A 23,846-nucleotide genomic window follows, 5' to 3' on the forward strand; every position below is an offset into this window, starting at 1 on the left:
CTGGACAGTGGGGGGGGGGGGGAGGTCTGTGGGAAGAGAGTCAAAGAGTTCTCCAAATGTGCCAGATATCATCTTAATTGCTGGATGAAGGTGGGGCACAAGGGATCCTAAGAAGGGGTCTGGGCAGTAAAATGTCATTTATGGAAACTGCAAGTGTGAACATCTATCGGTAAAGAGGTATTTTCATGCCTCGGGGGCAGGCTTTCCTGTGAGTACCACCAGAACATCAGCCTCCATGAGCTGCAGCTAGACCAGCACCCATCCCTCTTGTGTAGTAATATCATATGCTTAATAGATTCCTGATGAATGAATAAATGAACTTTATCTAATGCAGGAAGTCCTTTCATTCTTTCTTACAATCCTTAAAAATATTTTTTTTCTTTTAGACCATAGCCACCATCTTAGTGTCTTTATAATTGTAAGTGAGTGAGTGAGTGAAGTTGCTCAGTCATGTCTGACTCTTTGCGACCCCATGGACTGTAGCCTACCAGGCTCCTCCCTCCATGGGGTTCTCCAGGCAAGAGTACTGGGGTGGGTTGCCATTCCCTTCTCCCAGGGATTGCCATTCCCTTCTCCAGGGGATCTTCCCGACCCAGGGATCGAACCCGGGTCTCCTGCATTCCAGGCAGACACTTTAACCTCTGAGCCACCAGGGAAGCCCTGTAAAGACCATGAAAATTTCATTATTGCCTTTTTCAATATTGAGCATAGTGTGCTCTAAACATGGTTTGGGTATTATGAGGGGCTTCCCAGGTGGTGACAGTGGTAGATGCAGGAGACCTAAGAGATGCAGGTTTGATCCCTGGGTCGAGAAGATCCCCTGGAGAAGGGAATGGCAACCCACTGCAGTACTCTTGCCTGGAAAATCCCATGGACAGAGGAGCTTGGTGGGCTACAGTCCAGGGGGCTGCAAAGAGCTAGACAGGACTGAGAGACACAGCACAAAGTGTAAGATGAGATTTCTGAATTCCAGGTGCTTATGGATACCAGGTTGTACTCTGGGGACATTTCATCCATGATCCTACCAGGTCCTATGGAATCATCACCTAGAGGGAGTATCTATAATGACAGCGTCTTAGGTCCCATGTCTGGCTAGTGGGAAAGGACACTAGGAGCATGTAGGTTTTTCTTTTACCCTATTCCTTATAAATAACTTCTATTCATCGACACAAGAGATGAAATTCCTCGATTTATATAAGCTATATGTTGCTTGATATACATTGTTTTAAGAGACACTTCTTGATCCAATTACTTAAAATAACAATGGAAGCCACAGTCAAAATATTCAACCATTCTAACTCCAGAAGGTCATTAGTTTATGTTATTTTTCACATCTCCCTCTTGAAGAATATTAAACCAAAGCCACCAGGCAAAAGGTAAAAAATCAAAAATAACTAAATTTTATTCTATAGACAGAGTTCATAGTGAGCATGTATTTATATAGTGAACATACATCATTTTAGCATTTTAGAAGTCTTAAAGTGGTTTATTGATTCTAAAAATGTCCTAACTTCAAACAAATTTTAATAGTACTTTATCTGATTTGGTTTAAATATATGACATCTCCACAATGATTCATATGACACACACATTTTAATCAGTTTTGAGAACTAACAATGATTATGATCATACTTGTTACTATGAGATATCCACCCAAAGATGCTCTCATTGGCATACAGTGTCCAAAACAAGTGTGATCCTTGACTAGGACCCTAACTTTAAGGATCACTTTCCTGGTCTTTCTACAAACAGTGGCTCCATAGATAGAATGATTTTGGTGCAGGGCATTTTCTCTTTATCTTGGAGTGTTTCTTTGCTATAGTGGCATTAAAATTATTTTACAATAACTTACTATTCAGTACAGATCCATGAAGATAAATACTGGTCTGTCCTATCAATGAGCAAAATAAATTAGTTTTCTACTGCATAGGAATAGTGTGTTTTCATGTTGGTGTCAGGAAATACACTGAATGACAATAATTTAATCATACCACTACAATGTATTCTTGTATGAAGCTCTTATCATTCATGGACTTAACTTGATGGTTGGCATTCTTTATGATAAACCTCTGCATAATACTAGGTTTTGCTCCAATTATTTGAATACCCAATGGAAGCCTGATGTATTATTAAGGTCAATTTTCTGAAAATTAGCTGTGAGTTAAAATTTGTTTAATGTATTCTATCTTTGTATCTCTTTGGCTTTCAGTTTTGTGACCACATGTTTCCACAGGACACAGCTGTATGAATTTGCAGCTGGAATGAATTTGCAACTGGGATAATACATAAGCAGGAAAATATGCAGAGAATTCATATGAAGAGATAAAGCTTTGAAGGAAAGGCCCAGCTAGCGCTGAAGCAGTTGAAGTTGAAAAATCATACTCACAGAAGAAGAACTGACTCCATGCAGGAGAAAAGCCTTTATATGTAAATAGGATGTAAATAGTATGGAGAGTAAACTCAAGCCCATTCCTGGCCAGCTCCACTGTTGAAAGGATGTGAACTGAGGAAGTAGGATGGAATGAGGCACAGGGACTTGTCTGCAATGCTACCAACAAAAGTGAGTATACATGTACTTGTCTTCAAGGAAGTGGTAGAGCAACTGCTGATCTTCTGCAGAGGTTTGTCCATGTTTTATAAAGATTAGATGTGATGGTATATACTGGGGAAAAAAAATCCCCTCAACGTGGATAGGGAAAAGTTCAATAGTCTGCAGAAAATGTTACAATCTGCTTAGAAGTCCTTTTATTACCCATCTACTATCTTCAAATATGTATAACTTCTTTCTTCTAAAGATTTATATATGTATCTTCAAACTCCCCTGTTATACTAATCTCACTGAGCTATGAAATTATGATTCTCAGCAAGATCATCAGAATTCACTGCAGCTTCCCTGCCAAGATCAATACTCTCTTTCACCTGCCATTGACCAGAAGGCTTTCACCCACATGACTGTGTGAAGCTCTGTCAATTTAATTACCCTCATTTTACCGTCATCTCTTCCAAATTACAGAGACTTCTCTGCTGTCCTTTAAAACACTTCTTATTGTATACTGTGTTTAGTCACTCAGTTGTGCCCAACTCTTTGTGACCTCATGGACTGTAGCCCTCCAGGCTCCTCTGTCCATGGGGATTCTTCAGGCAAAAATACTGGAGTGGGTTGCCATGCCCCCCTCCAGGGGATCTTTCCAACCCAGGGATTGAACCTCCTACATTGCCGGTGGATTCTTTACCATCTGAGCCACCAGGGAAGCCCATTATTGTATATTATGGTCAACCATTTAGGTGTCTGTTTCCCAACTAAACAACATGTTCTTCAAGAGCAAATATCAGGTCTTATTTATAACAAAAAGAATCTTGCCAAGGGCCAAACACCTACAATAAGTTGAATGACAAATTCTTAAGTGGAAAAGCTATTAATATATGAAGTTATTTAATTTTGTGTGCATGCTAATAAAAAAAAAAAACTGACTATTTAGTTCTACCTTCAAGTAGAAGGTAAGTAAATAGGATAAAATTCTATTTTAGAAACTTTTAAAAGAGACCAACAACCAAAAATATTTCATTGCATAAACAGAGATGCAATCACAAACATGTGAATCAGTCCTCTAAAAGGGGCTTTGGAAGCCAGGCTTTGACATTATTGGCTAAACTTCATTGCCACCAAGAATAGCACAAGAGATCAAAAGGTGCCAAAAAAGCACAATGTGTAATTCATTTTTGATTCACTATTCTTAAAGTCAAAACGTTTCTCTTCTAGTTTACCAAACAGATATGTATGCTACATACATATGGTACACACACACACACACACACATACTTTCCTAAATCCAAGTCTAGCCTTCACATTGATTACAAAAATTAAACCCAACTATCCCAAGTCACTTTGGGAAGAAAAATAATTGACTACATTGGTGAAAAAACTCACCATTTTAATAGCCAACTGAATCTGGTCAATTTGTTAAGAACCAGTGGTCAATTATAGGCATATATTGGAAATATTGGAGGTTCTATTCCAGGCCACCTCAATAAAGCAAATATAGCAATAAAGCCAGTCACACAGATTTTTTCTTTGCTTTCATAGCACATATAACTCTGTGTGTGTGTGTGTGTGTGTGCGCGCGCGTGCATGCGCGTGTGCCTGTGTATGCGTGCACGCTCAATAGCACAGTCATTTCAGACTCTTTGCAACCCCATGGACTGCAACCTGCCAGACTCTTCTGTCCATGGGATTTCTCAGGCAAGAATACTGGAGTGGGTTGCCATGCCCTCCTCAAGGGGATCTTCCCCATCCAGGGGATGAACCCACATCTCTTGAGTCTCCTGTGACACTGCAGGATTCTTGACTGCTGAGTCACCAGGGAAGCCTTGTTTACACTATACTGGAGTCCACTATAGCATAATGTCTAAAAAATGTACATACCTTAATTTTAAAATATTTTATTGCTAAAAAATGCTAACCATTATCTGAGCACCAGCCAGTCATCACCTTTTTGCTGGTGAAGGGTTCTGCCTCCATGTTGATGGTTGTTGACAGAGCAGGGTGGTGGTTGCTAAAGTTTGGAGTGGTTGTGGCCATTTTTAAAAATAAGACAAATTTGCTGCATTGATGACTCTTCAGGAACAATATCTCTGTAACATGCAATGCTGTTTGGCAGCATTTTACACACAGAACTTCTTTCAAAATTGAACTGAATCTCTTCAAACCCTGCTGTTGCCTTATCAGTCACATTATCTAATTGTCTAAATCTTTTGTTGTCATTTCAATGAACCAGCAGTAGTTTCCATCTCAAGAAACCATTTTTTTATAAGAAACAACTCTTCATCCATTAAGTTTTATTTTGAGATTGCAGCAATTCAGTCACATTTTCCCGTTCTACTGCTAATCCTAGTTCTCTTGCTATTTCCACCACATCTGCAGTTACTTCCTCCACCAAAGTCTTGAACTCCTCAAAGTCATCCACGAGGGGGAAATCAACTTCTTCCAAACTCCTCATACTGTTGGTATTTTGACCTCTTCGCATGAATCACAAAATGTTGTTAATGAAGTCTAGAATAACGAATCCTTCCCAGAAGAGTTTAAATTGATTTTTCCCAGATCCACCAAAGGAATCAGTATCTATGGCAACTATAGCCTTATGAGGAGAAGGCAATGGCACCCCACTCCAGCACTCATGCCTGGCAAATCCCATGGACTGAGGAGCCTGATAGGCTGCAGTCCATGAGGTCGCTAGGAGTCGGACAAGACTGAGCGACTTCACTTTCACTTTTCACTTTCATGCACTGGAGAAGGAAATGGCAAGCCACTGCAGTGTTCTTGCCTGGAGAATCCCAGGGACGGGGAAACTGATGGGCTGCCATCTCTGGAGTCGCACAGAGTCGGACACAACTGAAACGACTTAGCAGCAGCAGCATAGCCTTATGAAACGTAGTTCCATTTTTTATTAGTGACATATAATTGATGTTCAATATTATGCTACTTTCAAATGTATTATGTACTGATTTGACATTTGCATACATTATGAAATGATTATCACAATAAGTCTAGTAAACATGTTACCATGCAGAATTATTGCAATATATACATTCTTTATGTTGTATGCTGCTGCTGCTAAGTCACTTCAATTGTGTCCGACTCTGTGCGACCCCATAGATGGCAGCCCACCAGGCTCCCCCATCCCTGGGATTCTCCAGGCAAGAACACTGGAGTGAGTTGCCATTTCCTTCTCCAATGCATGAAAGTGAAAAGTGAAAGTAAAGTCGCTCAGTCGTGTCCGACTCTTAGCGACCCCATGGACTGCAGCCTACCAGGCTCCTCCGATATTATACCCCAATTACTTATTTATTTCATAACTGAAGATTTGTACCATTCACTTATCTTATCTCCCCACCCCCTTCCTCTGGCAACTACCTGTTTGATTTTGTATCTATGAGTCTGTTTTCATTTTGGTTTTCATTTTGGTTTGTAGATTCCACATATAAGTGAGATCATATATGACATTTGTCTGATATTTCATTTAACATAACAGCTTCTAGATCCATCCATATTATCTAAAAAGGTAAGCTTTTTCTTTTGGCTTAATAATATTCCACTTATTGGTTGTCCAATAATATATATATCACATCTTTATCCATTATATACATATGTATATTGCATCTTTATCCATTCATATTATGAGGATGGTATATCTTTCTGTTTGTTTGTGTAGCTTGTATTAACTCTCTTTAAATGTTTGGTAGAATTCTCTGTAAAGGCATTTGGTCCTTGACTTCTGTTGATGGGAGTTTTGGGTTTTATTACAAATTCAACTTCACTTCTAGTGATTGGTCTGTTCAAATTGTCTGTTTCTTCTAAGTCTTGGTCAGTCAGTCAGTTCAGTTCAGTTGCTCAGTCGTGTCTGACTCTTTGTGACCCCGTGAATCACAGCATACCAGGCCTCCCTGTCCATCACCAACTCCCAGAGTTCACCCAAACTCATGTCCATCGAGTCGGTGATGCCATCCAGCCATCTCATCCTCTGTCTTCCCCTTCTCCTCCTGTCCCCAATCCCTCCTAGCATCAGGGTCTTTTCCAATGAGTCAACTCTTCACATAAGGTGGCCAAAGTATTGGAGTTTCAGCCTCAGCATCATTCCTTTCAATGAACACCCAGGACCGATCTCCTTCAGGATGGACTGGTTGGATCTCCTTGCAGTCCAAGGGACTCACAAGAGTCTTCTCCAGCACCATAGTTCAAAAGCATCAATTCTTCGGCACTCAGCTTTCTTCATAGTCCAACTCTCACATCCATACGTGACCACTGGAAAAACCATGGGCTTGACTAGACAGTCTTGGTAGGCTGTATGTTTCTAAAAATTTGTCCATTTCTTCTAGGTTGTCCAGTTTGTAGGCATATAATGGCTTGCAGTGATCTCTTATGATCCTTCACATCTCTGTGGTGTTGACTGTAATTTTTTTCATTTCTGATATATTTCTTTGGTCCCTCCTTTTTTTCTTGATGAACCTGCCTTAAAGTTTATCATTTTGTTTAGCTTTCAAAGAAACTCGTTGTATTGTCATTGATCTTTTCTATTATTTTTTCAGTCTCCCCTTCATTTATTTCTAGTCAGGGCTGTTATTTCCTTCCTCCTACTAATTTTAGGCTGTTATTTTTTTTCCTAGTTCCTTTAGGTGTAAAGGTCTCTTGCATTGCAGGTGAATTCTTTACCATCTGAACCACCAGGGAACAAATCTGAAGTGAGTCTCATAGGACAGCATATTTATGGATTTTTTTTTCTATACCATCATTCTATGTCTTCTGATTTGGGCATTTCATCTACTTACATTAAAATAATTAATGATTATTAATTGCTAACATGTTGTAAATTGTTTCCTGATTATGTAGTTCTTTTGTTTTCTTTTTTCCTCTTCTTTTGTTCTCTTCCCTTGTGATTTGATGATTTTATTTAGTGTCACATTTGTACAATTTTCTCTTTCTATTTTATAGATCTATTACAGATTTTTTGATCTGAGGTTAGCATAAGTTTCATATATAGCAGTCTATGTGTATAGCAGTCTATTTTATGTTGAAAATCACTTAAGTTTGAGCACATTCTAAAAACACTACATTTTTCTCCCCCCAACATTTTGTTTTTGATGTCATATTTTATATCTTTTTATTTGTGTATTACTTAATTAATTATTTTAAACATATATTATTTTACTACTTTTGATCTTTAACTTTCATACTAGCTTTAAACTGGCTGACCTTTTACCTTTACTATGTGTTTACTTTTACCAGTGAGATTTTTTTCTTTCAAAATTTTGTTTCTAGTTATATCTTTTTCTTTTCCATTAAAAGAAATTCCTTTAATATTTCTTGCATGAACAATTTAATAGTGATGAACTCCTTTAGTTTTTGCTTGTCTGAGAAACATTTTATTTTTCCTTCAGTTTGAAATGATAACCTTGCTGTGTATTCTTGGCTGTAAGTTTTTTTCCTTTTAACACTTTGAGTGTATTGAGTCGATCTTTTCTGTCCTGTACACTTTGTACTGAGAAATTAGCTAATAGTTTTATAAAGGTTCCCTTGTACACAGTTATCTCTTTTCCTCTTATCTTTAAAGATTCTCTCTTAAAAAAAAAAAAAACTTTTGACATTTGAATTATGTGTATTGATGTGAATATTTTGGAGTTCATGTTGTCTGCAACTCCCTGCACTTTCTGGACTTCTACGTCTGTTTTCTTCACCAAGTTAGGAAAGTTTTCAGCCACTATTTCTTCAAATAGATTTTCCGTCCTTTTCTCTCTCTCTTCTCCTTCTGAGACTCCTATAATGAAAATGTTAGCATGCGTAATTTACCAGAGGTCTTTTAAAGTACGCTTATTTTTTTTTCTTATTGCTCTTCCATTTAGGTGATTTCTACTACCCTGTCTTCCAACATGCTGATCTGTTCTTCTGCATCCTCTAATCTCCTGTAGATGACCTCCAGTGTGTTTTTCATTTCAATTATTGTATTCTTCAGTTCTGATTGATTTTTTCCCCCCATCTCTTTGTTGAAGTTCTCACTGAGTATGTTTTTTTCTTCTCCTGAGTACAATGATCTTTATGGCCATTACTTGAAACTCTTTGTCTGGTAAATTGCCTATCTCTGTTTTGTTTAGTTCTTTCTGGGGTTTTGTCTTGGTTTTTTGTTTAGAAGGTGTTCTCTGTCTTCTCATTTTGCCTGACACATTGTGTTTGTTTCATGTATTAGATATATCAGCTTCATCTCCCAGTGTTAAAAGAGTGGCCTTATGTAGAAGATGTTCTGTGGGGCCCAGGAGTGTAAACTCTTGGTCATGAGAGCTAGGTGCTCCAGGGGTATCACCTGTGTGGGCTGTCATGCACCCTCCTGTTGTGTCTGGGTTCTGATTGCCATGGGCTTGCAGGTGTGAGGGCTTGGCCCCCAGAAGCAGAAGTAGCTTTGGGGAGGTACCAGTACGAGCGGGGGCTTCCCACCAGGTGCAGTAGTATGAAATGGGTGGAACTTAATTTAATTAATAAATGGCATACTTAAGTTACAAATAGAAATATAAAGTACTCTTTATGAATATTACAATTTTAAAAGATACATGTATAAAATGTAACTGTTTATGGAGATGACCTAGTTAAATATATTCTCCTATAAGGTAGGCTCAGTCATGTCCAACACGACTGAGTGACGTCACTTTCACTTTTCACTTTCATGCACTGGAGAAGGCAGTGGCAACCCACTCCAGTGTTCTTGCCTGCAGAATCCCAGGGACAGGGGAGCCTGGTGGGCTGCCATCTATGGGGTCACACAGAGTTGGACACGACTGAGGCAACTTAGCAGCAGCAGCAGCAGCAAAGCCCAGCTAGATAATCTAAGAAGGACATATTCTAAAATGTTCATGTATATTAAATACAAAAATAAGCTTGACCAATGGAAAAAAACTGAAACCAGAATATAACTATTCATAACCTAGAAGAAGGTCACTTCAGGCAGACAGATTTTATATAAAAGCAGATATTTTAAGACATATCATGAGACTTTGAAATACATTATAAGAGAAAATTAAATTCTTTTCCAGCGTTAAGGGTGTTCTCAGTCAGGTACAAAATAGCTTTCCCTATTTTCAAAGAATTACTAATATGTATGTGCATTTGGGTCCTCATGTAGAACTTTCATGTTGAATGTTTTTCCTCTTTTATAGTCCACTTAGCAAAACTTGAACTGGGGGTAGATCCACCTCCTGACTTGTTTTTCTCTCCCATAGCTCTTGCTGGAATGAATCACTGAAGCAGTAGAAAGCTTCTGTCTTGGTATTTGGGCTCCTTCATATGATTATGACCAATTCCATTGCTTTTGGACTGATATTCTTGCTTCTCTTTTTTTAAAGGAATGAATATGTTCAGTGCATTCTTTTGGTAGAGACTTTCCCTCCCCAGAACACTTCATTTCCAACAACTTTTCTGGGAGCTTGAGAATTCATAAGAAGTAGGCTTTCTTAGTAGCCTAATCACAGCCTGGAAAGAAATATACTAATGTTTTTACCATTCTTCATCAGTTTCACACATCAGTATACAGACTGATTTTTAGGATGAAAATAACCCCCCAAATGGAGTTGGAAATGGAGTTAGGAAAACAAGTAGGTTTCTCTTCACTCCCTAATGGCTTCACGGGTATGATCCAGCCAAATAAAAAAGAAGATGTAGAAGAAACAGTAAATTTCTCTTTATACTTAGCGAATACACCTGGTTTGAAACAATTCTAGTATTCACACTTTAGAATTGTTGTTAATAATTAATAGCATTATATCTTGCCTTCACCAAGTACATTGTATTATTTCAACTTAATATCTTGATAGATTCTCTCTACATCCTACTGAAAAGACTAAGTGAAATATTTCTATTTATGTTTATAAATTAGAAGTTGAAACAACAATTTGAGTTCATTCAAGTTCTTATTAGAATAGAACTAGAATCTGAGCCATGTTCCTTGAAATATTTATTCTACACTGCAAAGATTCATTGTTATTTAGACAAATATTCAACTTATATTAACTTATCATCTTCAGAGAAAACCAAAGAATATGCAGTAGCTGTAAACAAAGAGTATTTTGAAAATATGCATGTTCATACAGTTATTCTTTTGTGAGACCTTTAAAGTCTTGGAGATTCATTTCTCTCTTATGACATAAAACTCACCAAAAAGCCATACAGATGGTAAACATACATTTTTTGAAGATTGCACAAGGCTTCATGAAAATATTATCGTACATAATAATTCAGTTCAGTTCAGTCGCTCAGTTTTGTCCAACTCTTTGCGACCATATGGACTGCAGCACGCCAGGCCTCCCTGTCCATCACCAACTCCCGGAGTCCACACAAACCTATGTTCATCGAGTTGGTGATGCCATCCAACAATCTCATCCTCTGTTGTCCCCTTCTCCTCCTGCCCTCAACCTTTCCCAGCATCAGGGTCTTTTCAAATGAGACAGCTCTTCGCATCAGGTGGCCAAAGTATTGCAGTTTCAGCTTCAACATCAGTCCTTCCAATGAACACCCAGGACTGATCTCCTTCAGAATGGACTAGTTGGATCTCGTAGCAGTCCAAGGGACTCTCAAGAGTTTTCTCCAACACCACAGTTCAAAAGCATCAATTCTTCGGCACTCAGCTTTCTTCACAGTCCAACTCTCACATCATACATGACCACTAGAAAAACCATAGCCTTGACTAGACGGATCTTTGCTGGCAAAGTAATGTCTCTGCTTTTTAATATGCTATCTAGGTTGGTCATAACTTTCCTTCCAAAGAGTAAGTGTCTTTTAATTTCATGGCTGCAATCACCATCTGCAGTGATTTTGGAGCCCAGAAAAATAAACTCAGCCATTGTTTCCACTGTTTCCTCATCTATTTGCCATGAAGTGATGGGACCAGATGCCATGATCTTTGTTTTTAGAATGTTGAGCTTTAAGCAAACTTTTTCACTCTCCTCTTTCACTTTCATCAAGAGGCTTTTGAGTTCCTCTTCACTTTCTGCCATAAGGGTGGTGCCATCTGCATATCTGAGGTTATTGATATTTCTCCCGGCAATCTTGATTCCAGCTTGTGCTTCTTCCAGTCCAGCGTTTCTCATGATGTACTCTGCATATAAGTTAAATAAGCAGGGTGACAAAGTACAGCCTTGATGTACTCCTTTTCCTATTTGGAACCAGTCTGTTGTTCCATGTCCAGTTCTAACTGTTACTTCCTGACCTGCATACAGGTTTCTCAAGAGGCAGGTCAGGTGGTCTGGTGTTCCCATCTCTCTCAGAATTTTCCACAGTTCATTGTGATCCACACAGTCAAAGGCTTTGGCATAGTCAATAAAGCAGAGATAGATGTTTTTCTGGAACTCTCTTGCTTTTTCCATGATCCAACAGATGTTGGCAATTTGATCTCTGGTTCCTCTGCCTTTTCTAAAAACCAGCTTGAACATCTGGAAGTTCACGGTTCACATATTGCTGAAGCCTGGCTTGGAGAATTTTGAGCATCACTTTACTAGCATGTGAGATGATTGCAGTTGTGTGGTAGTTTGAGCATTCTTTTGCATTGCCTTTCTTTGGAATTGGGATGAAAACTGACCTTTTCCAGTCCTGTGGCCACTGCTGAGTTTTCTAAATTTGCTGGCATATTGAGTGCAGCACTTTCACAGCATCATCTTTCAGGATTTGAAATAGCTCAACTGGAATTCCATCACCTCCACTAGCTTTGTTCATAATGATGCTTCCTAAGGCCCACTTGACTTCACCTTCCAGGATGTCTGGCTCTAGGTGATTGATCACACCATCGTGATTATCTGGGTTGTGAAGATCTTTTTTGTATAGTTCTTCTGTGTATTCTTGCCATCTCTTCTTAATATTTTCTGCTTCTGTTAGGTCCCTACCATTTCTGGCCTTTGTTGAGCCCATCTTTGCATGAAATATTCCCTTGGTATCTCTATTTTTCTTGAAGAGAACTCTAATCTTTCCCATTCTATTGTTTTCCTCTATTTCTTTGCATTGATTGCTGAGGAAGGCTTTCTTATCTCTCCTTGCTATTCTTTGGAACTCTGCATTCAAATGGGTATATCTTTCCTTTTCTCCTTTCCTTTTCGCTTCCCTTCTTTTCACAGCTATTTGTAATGCCTCCCCAGACAGCCATTTTGCTTGTTTGCATTTCTTTTTCTTGGGGATGGTCTTGATTCCTGTCCCCTTACAATGTCATGAACCTCCATCCATAGTTCATCAGGCACTCTGTCTATCAGATCTAGTCCTTTAAAATATATAACACTTATTCAAGAGAAGAAATTCAGAGAAATGTATTACATTAAATCTAATGGTAAAGCTAATAGTAGAATTTGAATTAGAGGGAAATAAGGAAGAAAGAGGAAGGAGAGAAGGAGGATATCTAATCTACTGGACTTTTTCTAAATCCTACACGTAGAGAAAGTTGAATTCTGAATTCAACTCAGTCTGGAATGGGTGAACAGAAGATTATACTGGTTAAAAGCATACACTGTGAATAGCAAAAAATGAAAAATTATTGCTGTTTAAGTAATTCATTTTCATCTCACAGGAAAAAAAAATCCAAAAGGACATGGTCCAGGGCTAGTGTATTTGTTAAACAATGTTGTCAAGGAACTAGGCTCCTTCTGTATGTCAGCTCTGCCATCTTTAGCATGTGGCTGGATTCTTCAGGGTCACAAAGTGATTTCTGGACCTACAATATCATTTGCACATTCCAAGGAGGAAGAGGATGGGGAAGAGAAGGCAAACCACTTCTCTTAGCGGGACTTTCTTCTTTGGTTCATTGGTCCCCACTCTATCACATGGTCACTTATAGCTGCAGGGGAAAGAGGGTGTGTAAGTATTCTTCTCTGAGGTCTCTATATACAAAAATGTAGGGGGAGAGCGAGTGTGTTGAGCACCCAAAGTGTCTGCTACAAAAAACTAGACTTGAGGGTCTTCAAGGTCTTTCTAGAAGAAAAGAGCCTTAAATCCTGAAAAATAAATCCAGAATGCAGTGAGAGAAGGGAAGTCAAAACAGAGAAAAGAACAAATTGAAAATTCTGCAGGGTGAGTGTTATTTTTCTTTCTGACATGGTAAAGCATTATAAGTGAAAATGTACCCCAGTGATATTCAAAGGCAGGAAGTTTCTAACAAACTCATCTGAGTGCATATTGTGTCCTTGATAAATAAATGGATGAATTGTAGCCTTGCTTCTACTTCTGCAAATGTCGATTGCTTATTGAATCTAAGACTTTTGTTATAGTATTCATGTTTGAAAGTAAATTCTTGGACTCCAGCTCACTACAGTGAAAGGTAAAAGCTTGACATTGTCACATTGCTGATCGCTAGAATATAAGGCCTTAGTTTTAGCATTTGAAGTCTGGGGAGAAATACATTACTTGCTTGTTTTACTCCCTGATGAAACATTTCTAGAAAATATTTTGCCACAAAATCTCCATTGCTTTCATCATGCTCCTTACTTTTAATGTCCTTTAAAATAAACAAAACAGTAATTTAATAATGTATCAAATAAAAAAGCAAGATTGAGATTCACTCATTTCACAGGAAAAAATTACAGATTTTGATTCAAGTAATAATCAGAACAAGATGGAAAATTTTCTTAAGATGGAAAAAATAAGATAAAGAAATTCTGAGTACATAGTAAGATTTAGTTCTCAACACGAAGAAAATACCAACCAACTACATAATGTTCTCTATGCCAAGAAACTATTGTCCCAGAAGACAGATTTTGAATGCTGAACAGGAAAATATAATGATTAAATTCCATGCAGTGTGCATCTCTTGGGTCTCCACTTTGTGGCTACAAATTTTCATAGGCCCAGAGGAAAAAAGACATGAAACTCCATGGCCTCTGTCTTTACATGATTTATAATCTCATGAGGAAGGCAGATATAAATAACAAACATACAAACTGCAGAATACTATAATGGCTTTTCACGGAGGCACTGAAAGAATAAACATATTGTCTTTTACCTAGGAGAGATGAGAGAAGATCACAGAAAATTTGATGGCTCCAACCATCTGGCATTCTTGATCTTTTCTAAGAGGGTAGGTTTTAAGTTTCCTCAGCACAAAAAGAAAGAGAGAGTGAGATAGACAGAGAAATGGAGGGAGGGAGGGAGGGAGGAAGGGAAAGTGGGAAGAAAGGAGGAAGGAAATGGTCACTATGTGAGGTTACGGTAACAGCTTGGTCATAGTGGTCATTTCACAGTGAATAAATATATCAAAACATCAAGCTGTACTCCTTAAATATACACAGCTCCTGCATCTCAATGATGCCTCAGTTAAGGTGTAAACAATACTATGTTCTTAAGACCAACCTGTGTGTTAGGATAGAGTTCCCTGCCCACATCAATCTTACAGTTTAGTAAGGTAAAGTCAATTTATAGAAGAATGGGATCAAATAGAAAATGTAGAATAACTCTATGTAAAACAGGGAAACCTTTTGGTATACACAGTTGAGATCCAGTCTGGAGATTTACCGCTGAACCAAAGGCTGAATGATGTTGATAATAACAGATACTTATTGAAGGTTTACTACTGTTGCAAGTAATGAAAGTATCCATAACCACCAGTTACTGTGTAGAAAATTTGGTTTAGCACAAGGAAACTCTTTCCTCAAGGATATTTTTAGAGGCACTATAAAACAATTATATCACCTCACTTTTCTCTTCCACAGAGATTCTCAGGGAAAATTCCCTCTCTAAAGGGAAGCTATGATTTTTGTCACCTTCCCACTGGGAATTCTCAGCATCCTTATTTGTATTTCACAAGATGTTTTAAGTTACCAGGTGGAAAAGTGTTGTGAAATTACTATTATTATTCAGCTTCTGTTTTCATCTGTACTTATTTCTCTGTTAAGTCCTATTCATGGTTTCTGTAAAACCCAATCACAAAATGTTACCTTGGGGTGTTGATGGGCCATTAAAAATCACCTAGAATTGCTTCTGAAGTGAAAGTAAAGTAGAGCAAAAAGATAAAAACCACTGAAAAAGAGTCAGAATGAATACACTGATTATGGAAGGATAGACATTCTTTTAACTGTCCCCCAAGATGTTCTTAAATAATGGACTAATGACCTAATTAATCACCTTGATGGTGAGGCTCAATCAAAACCCGCTTTATTTTGGTCACACCAGTTTTGTACAGTAAATATGAATAGAGTCAGCACTAGCCCCCTGAGGTACCTGGATCTCAGCAGCAAGGTTTATTATCAGTGTAAGTTCCTCACTGGCTCCTCCACTCAACCACACACTGTTTGCACACCTTAGTATAGCGCTTATAATTTTGCATTGTGATTGACTATGTTCTTTTCTGTTTTACTGGCTTTTCTTAAATTTATCCAAATAATTAACTACATTTTATTCATTTTAAATCACTACTGTCCCTAGCAGAGAAGCAAATGGTCTTATGCTAAATGACTCAACTGATCAATTGTATCCGAAGATCAGAGCAATTGCTTAACAAAAGGCAGCTTTTTCATTTAAAGCCAGCTTTCTAAACTGTGAAGGCAAAAGTCAAAATTAAGGGAAGAAATGCTAAGCAGAAAACAGGCTGAGAGAGTAGTCCCTTGAATATATTAAAGGGAACCTGGTGGGTTCCCACTGGTGGGTCACAAGCTCCCTCCTGAAATTACCTCCATGTCAGTACAGTCCATGTTACATCAAATATGTTCATTTGTGAGGCAGTATATTAAAATTTTCTTATGCTTTATTCATCTTTGTACCCCCAGTGCCAAGCACAGTGCCTGGTATAAGGTAAATGTCAAAAAAATTTTAAACTATTAAAATGTTGAGTCCTGAGTCTTAACTTGCTGGGAAAAAAATAAAGCTCTTAACATTAAAATGGATATTGACATATTTTGACTCATCTTTAAAGAATTAACTTTCTTTCTCCACTCCTCTTGAGCATAATAAACTCATTCAACATTCTATTCAATTCTCACCTGACCCCAAAACGTTTTCCCTTGACTACGTGATCTGAAGTAACTCCCCCTTGGTACCTCTCTACACTTTCCCTGTATTTCTACCTTTTTGTTGAATTGAGCATTAAATGAATCTATCATGGTCGTGAATTTGTCTAAGCTATTTGTTTATGGTCCTCCTTTTTCACTCCAGAACATGTTTCCTTATCATCTTCCTGGTTTGCCCTGTATCTGGTATCTAGAAGAATGCTCAGACTTGCTCTACATTAGAAACACACAGGGAGATTTTAAACAGATAGATGCCCAGGTCCAATCCAGGACAATTAAACCAGACTCTCTGGAGCAAGAAAATCATGCATCGCTATCTCACCTTGTTTTAAGATTAACAAGTAAATGCAATTGGCAGTCAAGTAAAGAACCACTGACCTAGAACATAATGGATGATTACTAAGCACAAATGAATGAACTGACCAGAACTCGGTACTCATTGTTCAGTATCAGATATTTATATAGGATAGGCCCCTTTGCTCTGTTTTAAAGTCACAGCTGGAACTCTAAATAGCTCTCGTGGATATAATGGCTTTTAATTTAAGCATCCTCTCTTTACGGCAACTGGAAAAGCTACTTGTAATGAGTCAGTAGCAGCTTCTCTGTTTATTAAAAGCAGTGCATTATGGAACAAGAATAAGTAAATGGAACCCTCAAAAATTCTAAGGATAAACAATCCTGTACATGACAAATGAATAGAGGTGATGAGAGAATTTATTAGCACAAACCAAGCCATACACAGATTTTGAAAAATGGGAGATGTCAGCCATCTAGACAAAGCAAGTACACAAAATCCAAAACCACTACAATGTGAATTCATTTAAAAATATTCTTGAAAATATTTGTCTTATTCTGCCTTCTCCCAATCATTAAACACTTCATTCTGTCTGCAGAGGAGGAAAGAGTCATGATTATATATTGCACATTGGTGAGCTTCTTGGACTAGATGGCTTTATTTCTGCATTTTGTATGTTATTCCATCACCCATTCTTACTCTGCTTCGGTCAATAGTAGAGAAAACATTTAAAATCCTATCAACTGCGACACTCTGAAAGACAGTGATGATTATCATTTTAGCCTTTCTTTAGCCTTTCCTGTCAACCATGGAATAGCCAAAACAATAAGCTGGTTGAAAAATTTTACCTAGCATACCAGAGGGAAAACTTATTTTCTTCACAAAATTCTTGCTCCCTCCATCCTGGCTACAAGTGCCATATGGAATTTGACAAGGATCAAATTATCTGATTCTAATTTAAAATGCTGCAAGTGACAACTAGGGACATAGTTATTAATATTTTATAGAACCAATAATTCTTCACGTGGATACAGGCATAGAATTGCCTTTGGGTAAATATCATTGGTTAAACTGCTTCTCAAGTGAGGATGATTTATTTGACTCTAGATAATAAGAAAATAAAGAAGACAGGAAATCTATATTTTAAAAGAGAAACCAACCATTTGCACTGTATGTATCTTATTTAGGACCCAATTAAAATAAAGGGAAAAATAAGTTTAATTTCTATAAGACAGTTGAGCAAATGTGAACACTGAAAACAGATGCGATGATATCAAAGAAATATCAAATGTTTATAATGGTATTATAAATGTATTAGATTTAAAAATCCTTTCCTTATAGAGAAAAATACTGAAATATTTACAATAAGACTTATCAGTCTGGGAATTGCTTTCAAACAATTTAGAAGTGGGAATGGATGGGAGTATTGATGAAACAGAATGGCCAAATATTATTATAATAAGTGCTGAAACTATATAATTAGCATATATGGTTTATTTTTCTCCTCTTTCTTCGTATAGATATATATGTGTATATGTGTGTATACATATATAAATACACATATAATGTATACCTTTTTATTATGGGAATTTTCAAATTCCCATAATAAAATATATATGTGTGTATGTATACTAAATATGTACGTATATATTTGAAAAGTCCCATAATAAAAAGTTATTTTAATGGAATTTTTATGGAAATTATGGAAAATTTCAAATATATATACATATATATTTGAAAGTATATGTATATATTTGAATACATATGTTGTTGTTCAGTCGCTAAGTTGTGTCTGACTCTTTGTGACCCCATGGACTGCAGCACAGTAGGATCCTCTGTCCTCCCAGAGTTTGCTCAAATTTATGCCCATTGAGTTGGCGATACTAACTAACCATCTCATCCTCTGCTGCACCCATCTCCTTTCACCTTCAATCTTTCCCAGCATCAGGGTCTTTTCCAAGATTCAGCGCTTCATAGCAGGGGCCAAAACAATGGAGTTTCAGCTTCAGCAGCAGTCCTTACACTGAATATTCAGGGTTGATTTCCTTTAGGATTGACTAGTTTGATCTCCATGCAGTCCAAGGGACTCTCAAGAGGATTTTCTAGCACCACAATCCTAAAGCATCAATTCTGTGGCACTCATTAATGTTTACGGACTAGCACTCACATCCATACATGACTACTGGAAAAACCCTAGCTTTGACTATATGGACCATTGTCTGCAAAGTTATATATATATATGATATAAAATATCATATATATGATATAATATATATATCATATATATGATAATATATGTGTATATGTACACATACATATATTTGAAAACTCCCAAAACAAAAAGGTAAACAACTAAAAATAATTTAGACAATAGTAAGGGCAATGATTACAACAATCTGAAATTTCTTGGTGTGATAATGCCAAAAAATAATAAATAGAAAAATGTGTGAACAAACTTTGATATACTTGGGCCCCCTTTTCATATAATTGAATGAAGAACAGATTTCAGTTCTAGAACTCAATCCAAACTCTTTTAATTATGATAGTAAAAAAAGTCTTACTATATTAGTAAGTCCTCCACATGGATTATAGAGTAAGACAAGTAGTCTAAGAAACTCTATTTAAATCTTATGCTGTCCTATTTAAATAGACTGTTCTTTACCATTTATTTCTTCAATAAATGTTCTCCATCATAGGCTATGTCCTTGGGACTGTTCCAAGTACTGGGGAAACAGTGATGAACTATATGGTCTCTGTCCTGAAAGAGTTTACTGGTTATGGGATAAAAGCTATTGAATAAATAATCCAATATACAATCGGATTTGTGATAAGCACTGTAAAATAAAAATTACAAGATAATTATTTTAGAGATATTTGTTATATGTAAACATATAACAAGGCCACCTGATCTTCTCTGGGGGGTGGTGATGAGTAGCAAGAATTTATAGGGAAAGACTTTCCCAAGTCTTGCTTCTAAAAGAAATGGGAAGCCTTTGCAGGGTTTTAAGTAGATATGATAATGATCAGTTTTTCATTTTTATAAATAACTAAAGTATGCCAGTAGAACATAGACGATAAGTACAGAAGTCCCAATTTTGCCACTTACTAGCTGTCATCTTCCGTGTTCACATCTTTGAAGTCCTAAAACTGTAATTCTGTCTCTGAGGGTTGTATTGATATTAAAAATTAAATGAGATAATCCATAGCAAATTCTCAGAACTATTGCCAAGTTTTAACACAACAGAAAGAAGATGGGAACTTGGACCAATCAGTCAAACTCCAAGGGTTTGATTTGATGGTGAAAAAAAAACACATTTTCTTTCTACTAAGTATGCCCTTTTTAAAATCAATAGTTAGCTTTAGAGGTCTTTAAAATTATAGCCAATTTTTCAAAATAAAAATAGTCAATTTCCAAACTGGTGATTAATGTAAAATACTCTCATGTTAAAAGATTAATAACATTTCTGTAAAACCTATTTTATGTTCATATGCTATGCTCATTTCTCATTTATAAGAATATCAATTCATCTTAAAGTGCATTAATAACATCAAAGTATTCAACCACAGCAACATTTTCCTAGCTTTATCATTAGGTTCTGTCATATCCATAGTCATGAAAATTATAGCTTGGCCAAGTTAGGAATTAGCTGTGTTTTGACTCCTACTTAAATATCTCATTGTGTAACATTTGAATAATTACAGATTTTTTCTAAATCTCCAGATTTTTTTAATTCTATCCTCATTACCATTGTAGAAAATAAAGACCCACAAGTTTACTATTCTTTGTTCATCAGTTTTAGCTACTGTGAACTTCATGACATGATAAAGAATTATGGTACTTTGTTTTTTTAAAAAAAAAAAGTTTGACAAAGGATAAAATTGCCCTTCTCATAGATGTGTTTAGAATTTTGTTTCCTGTATTTTGCTTTTCTCTTGCAACAGGTTTCAGTGTTGGTCTGTTCACACACATCTAAACTCCAGAGCAAAGATGAACTGTCTGGTCACTACGCCAGCCACTTTCACGGATATGCATCACCTCAGCAGCAGAGGAAAGAACACTTCCCAGAAGTGAAGGAAGTTGACTTCGGGGGCCAGACTCTGCAACTGATAGTTGTGTGACTTTGGTAAACCTTTCAAGATGGGACTCTGACCCAATTATTGAAGGAGCCTGACTAGATTAGGGGTAACAAATTTGACACCTACGGACAGGTTTCATTGCAAGACAAATCCATTGTGTTTTGTCAGCCTTCAAAATGCCAGATAGGCAGAACATTCACTTTCTAGTATATCATAGCCCTACTCCTTCATCAGAAAACAGCAAAATTCTGTAAAGCAATTATCCTTCAATAAAAATAATAAATTAAAAAAAGAAAAGAATATCTTTTCTAAATTCATAGACATCATTTTTGAATAGTCTTGTATTTACTGAAAAATTGACCAGATACCAGGAATAGATTAGATCTATTCCTGTAGGTCTAATCTTCATGTTCTGTGGCCTGTACTTAGTCATGTTGGCTCTGCACCTTTTGTTAAAAAAAAAAATATATATATATATATATATATATATTGCCTATAGCCTGAAATATACAGAATAGCCCATTCTCAAGGCTATGACCTTTAAAAGTATAAAGGTCATAGCTTTTCCATTTATATAGAGATAAAAGGCTGCAGAATGGAGAATAACATTTGTCTTGCCAGAGGTTTATGGCACATTGTGACCAAACATAGATCCAAGAACCTAGGTACAAGAACAAACGATTCCTGCACCCAGAAATTTGCAACAGTCAGCCACACCCCCTCCCCTTTTAATATAAAAAAGCCTTAATTCTAATTCAGGCCAGATGGTTCTTTGGGACACTACTTCACCATCTTCTTGGTCTTCTGTTTTTCCAAATAAAGTCACTACCCCCTGCCCCAACAACTCATCCCTCAGTGTATTGGCTTATTGGGCTGTGAGCAGTACAAGTTTAGACTCAGTAAGACTTCTGTTCTGGGATCCTGTCCATGATACTACATTTCATTTAGTCATCATGTCTCCTGGGCTGTAACATTTTTGCATACTTTTCCTTGTTTTTGATGACTATGACAGGTTTGAGGAATTCTGGCAGGGTATTTTGTAGGATGCTAATCTATAGAAATTTGTTTGATGTTTCTCTCATAAATAGACTAGGGTTGTAAGTTTGGAGGAGGAAGATAGTAAAGCACCATTCTCATGACATCATCTCAACAGTACCTATCAACAGTACCTACTGTCAACATGATTTTTGACTGCTGATATTGATCTGATCACCTGGCTGAAGCAGTGTTTGTTAGGCTATTCCACTATAAAGGTACTTTTTCTTCCTTTCCACGCTATATACTTTAGAAGGAAGTAACTATATGTAGAAAGCTGAGTGCCGAAGAATGGATGCTTTTGAACTGTGGTGTTGGAGAAGATTCTCGAGAGTTCCTTGGACTGCTAGGAGATCCAACCAGTCCATTCTAAAGGAGATCAGCCCTGGGTGTGGAAGGAATGATGCTAAAGCTGAAACTCCAGTACTTTGGCTACCTCATGCGAAGAGTTGACTCATTGGAAAAGACTCTGATGCTGGGAGGGATTGCAGGCAGGAGGAAAAGGGGACGACAGACAATGAGATGGCTGGATGGCATCACTGATTGGATGGACATGAGTCTGAGTGAACTCCGGGAGTTGGTGATGGACAGGGAGGCCTGGCATGCTGCGATTCATGGGGTCACAAAGAGTTGGGCACGACTGAGTGACTGAACTGAACTGAACTGAAATATGTGCAACCCACATTTAAGGAGTGGCGAGTTATGCTCTTGCCCCTTCATGTGAAATATCTCTACAAATTACTTGGTTTTTTTCTGTATGGGAGATTTGTGTTTTTTCTCCTTTTAAAATTTATTCTATCACTTATTCCAATATGAACTCATGGATATTTATTTTATACTTTGTGGATTGTCCTAGCATTTGTTTTCTGAAGCTTTTTCAGTTGGATTCTATTCTTTGCCTCACTCTTATCAACATGAGTTTGAACCTTTTTTCAAGCTCTTTCTTACTTTCTGATACTATAAGATGCTCAAGATTCATGTTTTACATTTTCTTTCCCAGTCCTAGAATCTTCCATTTCTCCAGGAGCCTTGGTTCCTTTTATTAGAGAAAGGTATTAAAAACCAAGATCTGGGTGGTAGGTATGCTCATTGCTGCTAGGGCGTTGTTTCTTTTGGGTCCTCTCAGCTCACGGAGCCTCCTTTTAATTTTACACCTGACCTAAGTCAGATATTTGATTACTAGTCTGGGTATTGAAGATATATGAGTTTTCTTGACCTGAGATCTAAATTACCTCTAAGTCTCCTTCCAATTGTTATAGCACTGTTAGTATTCCCTCAGTTAAGAAAAAATTGCCAGTTTGGGGCCCGAATTGAAATGTAAGGTATGAAAATGGAAAAATTTCAGAACAAACTTTTTATGGGCTCTGCTGTACCAGACACACACTCACATGGGCTCATTGTTTGCAGTGACTCTAACATATGCTGATTCTTTTACTTATGCTTCACCCTTGTCCAAATCTACCTCATTTCCACTGAACTTTCCAATGCCAGGTTTCTCAAACTTAACGCTACTGACAATCGGAGCTGGATCGTTGTTTTGGACTTCCCTGGGGGCTCAGACACCAATGTCTGCAATGCCTGCCATGTGGGAGACCTGGGTTCGATCCCTGGGTTAGGAAGATCCCTGGAGAAGGGAATGGCTACCCACTCCAGTATTCTTGCCTGAAGAATCCCATGGACAGAGGAGCCTGGTGGGCTACAGTCCATGGGATCACAAAGAGTTGAACAAGACTGAAGCGACTTAGCACAATTCGTGACACAGTGTTTGTTGTGAGGGGCTGTCTCGTGCACTGTAGGATGTGTACCCATGGTGTCTACCTACTAAATACCAATAGTACCTCCTCCCATTTTGGTGTGACAACCAAAATAATTTCCTGACACTGCCAAATCTTCCTGAGGAGGCCAAATTACCCTGAGTTGGGAACCACTG

At 37.5% G+C, this 23,846-nt stretch overlaps 1 long non-coding RNA gene and 1 other non-coding gene across 2 annotated transcripts; one reads left to right on the top strand and one right to left on the bottom strand.

The window, feature by feature from the left end:
- The first annotated feature begins 501 nt into the window (after nucleotides 1-501).
- Nucleotides 502-22,752, top strand: LOC132658340 (uncharacterized). The gene is made up of 2 exons (XR_009597811.1): nucleotides 502-2,560; nucleotides 20,747-22,752. It is a non-coding gene; the product is annotated as an uncharacterized LOC132658340 (long non-coding RNA).
- On the bottom strand, nucleotides 585-656 carry TRNAS-GGA (transfer RNA serine (anticodon GGA)). The gene has a single exon. It is a non-coding gene; the product is annotated as a tRNA-Ser (tRNA).
- Nucleotides 22,753-23,846: the final 1,094 nt, after the last annotated feature.

The sequence above is a fragment of the Ovis aries genome, chromosome 1 (genome assembly GCF_016772045.2).
Source record: "Ovis aries strain OAR_USU_Benz2616 breed Rambouillet chromosome 1, ARS-UI_Ramb_v3.0, whole genome shotgun sequence".
NCBI lineage: Eukaryota > Metazoa > Chordata > Mammalia > Artiodactyla > Bovidae > Ovis > Ovis aries.